This window comes from Cryptomeria japonica, chromosome 5 (genome assembly GCF_030272615.1).
Source record: "Cryptomeria japonica chromosome 5, Sugi_1.0, whole genome shotgun sequence".
Taxonomy (NCBI): domain Eukaryota; kingdom Viridiplantae; phylum Streptophyta; class Pinopsida; order Cupressales; family Cupressaceae; genus Cryptomeria; species Cryptomeria japonica.
Window position 1 is genome coordinate 236,068,374 of NC_081409.1, and position 6,000 is coordinate 236,074,373.

Consider the following 6,000-nt stretch of genomic DNA (forward strand, 5'->3'; position numbering starts at 1 on the left):
AATTTTACCTGTTAAAAAGAAAGGGGTTAAACCCTAGCCCGAAAGGGGCTAGGGCAGTTTAGCAATTTGAAAATTAAAAAAAATAAATATGTTATTTGGATAGAAAATGTTTATATAAGAAATTAGAAACCCTAATTAAGGTTGGGGAATAAACATGGTTTTATAATTTGGTAAATATATTGGTATTCAAATTTAGAAATAAAATATTAATATATAAGTAAAATATATATATAAATATATATGTTTTCATATATATATATATATATGGGAATATATATATATATATATATATATATATATATGTTTTTTTTTGAGTTTTTTTGAAACAAGGAAATTGAATTATAAATATACAAAATGTATACATAATCAATATGTATATATGTACATTTTATATGTACACAATATTGATTTGGGGTAAATTATAAAGAGAAAATTAATTAAATTTGCTAAGACTATATAGTCATAATGGAGGATAAATTAAAATATCTCTCCTAATACTTTTAGTATGATTAATTTAATAAAGCTATTAACTAAATATCCTTTGGAGATAGAATCTAAACCAGTAGGTTTTCCGCAATTAAAATATAACATATTATCGAAGCTTAGTTCGTTCGGAATTAGTCAGAATTTAATAATGAAATTTTCTTTAACGCTTGTCGCAAGAGAGTACTTGTTAATTAAATTAGTATCTTTTTAGAAAAAAAATTGTTCTGTTTTTGCCCTAAATTTTGGGCATGACATTTTGGTATCAGAGCAAGGTTTCCACACTAGGAACCTTACTCACTTACGTTTCACCTTAAATATATTTAAAATTATTTTGTTAAATGGAATTTTGAATTTAAATAAATCTAATTCTCAAAGAAATAAATTAATTGTTTTGTCTTATTTCCTCTTAGGATGCCTCCGTTGACGCGACAAGCTCGCAAGCGCGGACGGGGTCCTAGACGTGAGCGCCTAGCTCGCGATGAGGAAGAGAGGGAGGCATCGGTTCCAGAGGAGAACCCAGGAGCACCTCCCGAACAGCCAAATGAACCTAACCGTGACCTTCTAGCAGCCATTCAGAATCTTATTGGCATTGTTCAGGAAAGGATTCCAGTAGAGAACCCTCCGATTAGGAGTCATGACTCTGGGAGTCATAGATCTGTTGATAGAGAACGAAGCAGGAGCCCGGCTCCGATTCTTGTAGAGAGCCAGGGTGGTAATGAGCCAGAGTCAGTGCATATGCCAGGACCACCTCCTGCGGTGGAACCAGTTTATTTTGAGAGAGGTCGTCGAGATCCAGGGGATCTCATCAGAGAGGTCATGCGCCTCCAACCACCATCCTTCGGAGGTTCTACAGATGGAGTAGAGGCCGAGGCATGGCTTTTGAGTCTTGAGAGGTGCTTTGCGTTGCGTTCTTATGAGAGCAACTTGAAAGCACGTGTTGCAGTTCATCTTCTGAGAGGGACAGCCTCCACCTGGTGGAGACAGGAAGAGTACAAATGCGGATTAGTACCTGATACACTCACTTGGGAGATATTCACCGAGAGGTTCCGTGAGAGGTACCTATCAGAGCACTTCACGCAGCATCGTATAGACGAATTTCATGATCTCCAACAAAAAGGCTTGTCAGTAACCCAGTATGAGAGTAAATTCTTTGAGTTGTTGCCATATGTAGATTATCTTAAGGATGAGAAACTTCTTGTAAACCGCTTCATCAGGGGATTGAACGCCGGGATAGCCGGGCCTGTTAGGATGTCCGCTCCAGAGAGCCTTCGGGTTGCTGTAGAGAAGGCACTGATTGCCGAGGAAATTCAGGTTAGACCACAGGACAATAGGGATCGGTATCAGAACCGAAGTCCCGCACCTCAGACTTATGGATTCCAGAAACCACATTGGAAGGGGAACAACCGAAATTACCAGGGGTTCTCCAAACCCCCTCCTCCACAACAGACACCACAGAACCAAAAACAGAAGCCTCCACAGTATCAGCAGGGCTCCAAGCCCAAGCAGTGGCAGACTTAGGGACAAAAACGTGATCAGAGAGCACAGGGGCAGTACACACAGCCGGCGGGGACTCAGCAGTCCTCCAGGGGTGGGTACAGCGGATCCAGTAGGACTGGAGGTCAGGGTTTTTCTAGGCCTCAGGGTACCCAGTTCCAGGCACGGGGTGCTTGCTTTACTTGTGGAGCCATGGGGCACTTGGCGAGGGACTGCCCTCAGGGGCAGATAGCAGGGAGTCAGTGGATGGCAGCTTCAGAGCTGACAGTCGGTGATATGGGCAGGTCCCATAGAGTTTTCGCAGCGGTTGACAACCGCCAGGCCGATCATCAGGCCACGGTTATCGAATCTTCAGGTATAATCAGAGGTAACAATGTATCTATTTTGTTTGATTCAGGAGCTACTGACTCCTTTATATCTCCGTTGGTTGTGGAGCGTTGCGGGCTAGTGGCAACTAGGCAGGGTGTTAGTTGGGAAGTGGAATTAGCTTCAGGGGCTAGAGTGTCAGTGGAATCAGAGGTTAGGGCATGTCAGTTGCAGATTGGCAAGACCACCACTGTAGTAGACCTTAGAGTGACTCCACTTGGATCTTATGGAATCGTACTTGGCATGGATTGGCTTTATGCCCACAGAGCCAAGATGGATTGCCGCCTGAAAAAGATCGAGTGTGAGGATGATCATGGTTCGCCCATAGTTATCACCGGGATTCAGAGGCCCGTGTCTCTTCGTATGATCTCCGCAATGCAGCTCAAGCAGAGCATGCGGAAGGGATGTCAGCTTTTTGCTATCACTATCAGTGACAGAGGAGAAGAGGAGGAAAAAGAAACATCGCTCGATGACCATCCTATCCTTCAGGGATATTCAGATGTATTTCCTTCAGAGTTACCAGGAATGCCTCCCCGCAGAGAGATTGATTTTCATATAGACCTAGTACCAGGAGCCGAGCCAGTTTCCAGAGCACCTTATAGAATGACCACAAATGAGCTTAATGAACTTAAAATTCAGCTTGAGGAACTTCTTGAGAAGGGTCATATCCGTCCTAGCGTATCCCCGTGGGGTGCACCAGTTATCTTCGTTAAGAAGAAGGATGAATCTCTCCGATTATGTATGGATTATCGGCAGCTAAATAAAGTAACCATCAAGAACCGATATCCTTTGCCCAGAATTGATGATTTATTTGACCAGCTTCAGGGTGCCAAAGTCTTTTCCAAAATAGATCTGAAGTCAGGATACCATCAGTTGAGAATAGTGGAAAGTGATATCCACAAGACCGCATTTCGCACTAGATATGGTCACTATGAGTTTATCGTAGTCCCCTTTGGACTTACGAATGCCCCAGCAGTTTTTATGAGTCTCATGAATGGGGTGTTCCGTACCTTTCTGGACCGTTTTGTTATTGTGTTCCTCGATGATATATTGATATATTCTCGGAATGAGAAGGAGCATGAGGAGCACCTGAAACAGGTATTGCAGTGTTTGCGAGATAACCAGTTGTTTGGCAGCCTATCGAAGTGTGCTTTCTTTCGATCTGAGGTCAAGTACCTTGGACACGTTATTTCCGGTGATGGGATCTCAGTTGACCCATCAAAGATTAGGGCTATTATGGATTGGCCAGCGCCTACCAGTGTGACAGAGGTCAGGAGTTTCATGGGTTTAGCAGGATATTACCGACGTTTTGTCGAAGGTTTCTCCAGAGTCGCACACCCTATTACCTCTCTTCAGCGTAAAGGGAAGAAATTTGAGTGGACAGAGAAGTGCGAGAAGGCCTTTCAGGAACTCAAGAAGGCACTTACTAGCGCTCCTATCCTCGTTGTACCAGATCCTTCAGCTGATTTCATGGTTTGTACCGATGCTTCCTTAGAGTGTTTAGGGGCAGTTCTTATGCAAGGTGGTAGGGCCATAGCTTTTGAGTCTAGGAAACTTAAGACTCATGAACTTAATTATCCCACTCACGACCTTGAGCTCGCAGCAGTAGTGCATGCACTTGTGAGGTGGAGACACTTCCTTTTAGGACATCACTTTGAGTTGCATTCAGATCATCAGAGTCTTCAGTACATCTTCACTCAGCCGAACCTTAATGCACGTCAGAGGAGATGGATGGAGTTTTTGTGCGAATATGATTTTGACGTTCACTACATCAAGGGAAAGGAAAATGTAGTTGCAGATGCCTTTAGTAGAAGACGTCATGAGGTTTACACCATATCCATGGGCACAGACTTGAGGGACCGTATACTTCGGCACTTGTCAGAGGATGGATGGTATGCAGAGGTTTGTCAGGTGTTACGTTCTCAGGTTACTCTAGAAGGGAAATATGTGGATTATTCTTTGGAGTCCGATGGACTACTACGCCACAGAGGGCGCATTTATGTACCTTCCTCCAGAGGGATGCGAGAGTTCATTGTCACGGAAGCTCATAGAGCTCCTTATGCAGCGCAGCCCGGGGTTAAGAAGTTGCATGCTGACTTGAGGCAGTTGTATCATTGGCCGGGAATGCGGCAGCTCATTGCTGAGATAGTAGCTCGGTGTCTCGAGTGTCAGAGGGTAAAGGCGGAGCACCGCCATCCAGGTGGGTTGCTTCAGTCTCATGCTATACCAGAGTGGAAGTGGGATACTATATCCATGGATTTCATCATTGGTCTTCCTATGTCTTCTCGTCGCCATGATGCTATCTTGGTGACAGTTGACAAGTTGACCAAAGTAGCTCACTTTTCACCAGTTCGTACTACATTCACAGCTCCTGCAGTAGCACAGGTGTTCTTGCGAGACATTGTTAGACTACATGGCGTACCCCGCAAGATTATTTCTGACAGGGATTCTCTTTTCACTTCTACCTTTTGGAAGTCATTGCAGGCAGCTATGGGCACTAAGCTCAATTTCAGTACAGCCTATCACCCGGAGACAGATGGTCAGACAGAGAGAGTCAATCAAGTGTTAGAGGATATGCTTCGTATGTACGTCATGGATCATCAGACCCGGTGGGAGGAGTATCTTCCCTTAGTGGAGTTTGCCTATAACAATGGGCATCACACTTCTTTGGGATGCCACCCTACCAGGCATTATACGACAGGCCTTGCAGGACTCCCTTGAGTTGGGATCGCATAGAGGATAGAGTTGCTATTGGTCCTGAGTTAGTTCGGGATATGGAACAACAGGTGGATTTGATTAGGCAGCGTCTCAGAGAGGCTCAGGATAGACAGAAGAAGTATGCCGATGCAAAGAGGATTGATCGTAGTTACTTGGTTGGAGACAGAGTTTTCTTGAGAGTGGGACCGCATAAGAGTCCGATCCGTTACGGAAAGGGTTCTAAGCTCGCACCTCGCTTTGTAGGACCTTTTGAGATTCTGGAGAGGATAAGCCCAGTTGCCTACCGTTTAGTTTTGCCACCTAGCCTGTCACGGATACACGATGTGTTTCATGTTTCAATTTTGAGAAAATATATCTATGATGAGTCTCACCTTTTAGATTGGGATGCCTTGCAGGTCGAGTCAAACGGGCAGCTAGCTTTGGAGCCCATTCGCATTTTGGCACGCCGGACATTGGCCCTTCAAGGTCGAGAGCTGGACTAGGTTAGGGTCCAGTGGGATTGTTATGATGAGGTTACGGCTTCATGGGAGGACGCAGCACGTATGAGATCAGAGTACCCTCACCTCTTTGATGAACTCCAGGAGGAAGTTCATGCCTAGAGGGGGAGGATGTGAGGCCTCACCTCGACTCAGTTTGACATTCAGTGGATTTTATATTTTAGACTATTATGGGTACTTTATTTTGATGCATTTTTGAGATTTAGAACTTATATGATTTCAGGATATTGGATAACATTGCTATGATTTGATGATTTACTTACATGCTTTATGGGATAGAACACTACATGATTATTAGATAGGATGATAATTGCAATGATAGATGTCGTTATTGAATTTGCAGGACTTTACTCTGGATATAGAACTATGATGTATGTTTAGTTTATGTGAATTGGGATGAAATTGCTTATGTGAAATTTGCTTGATAAAAGATGTATTC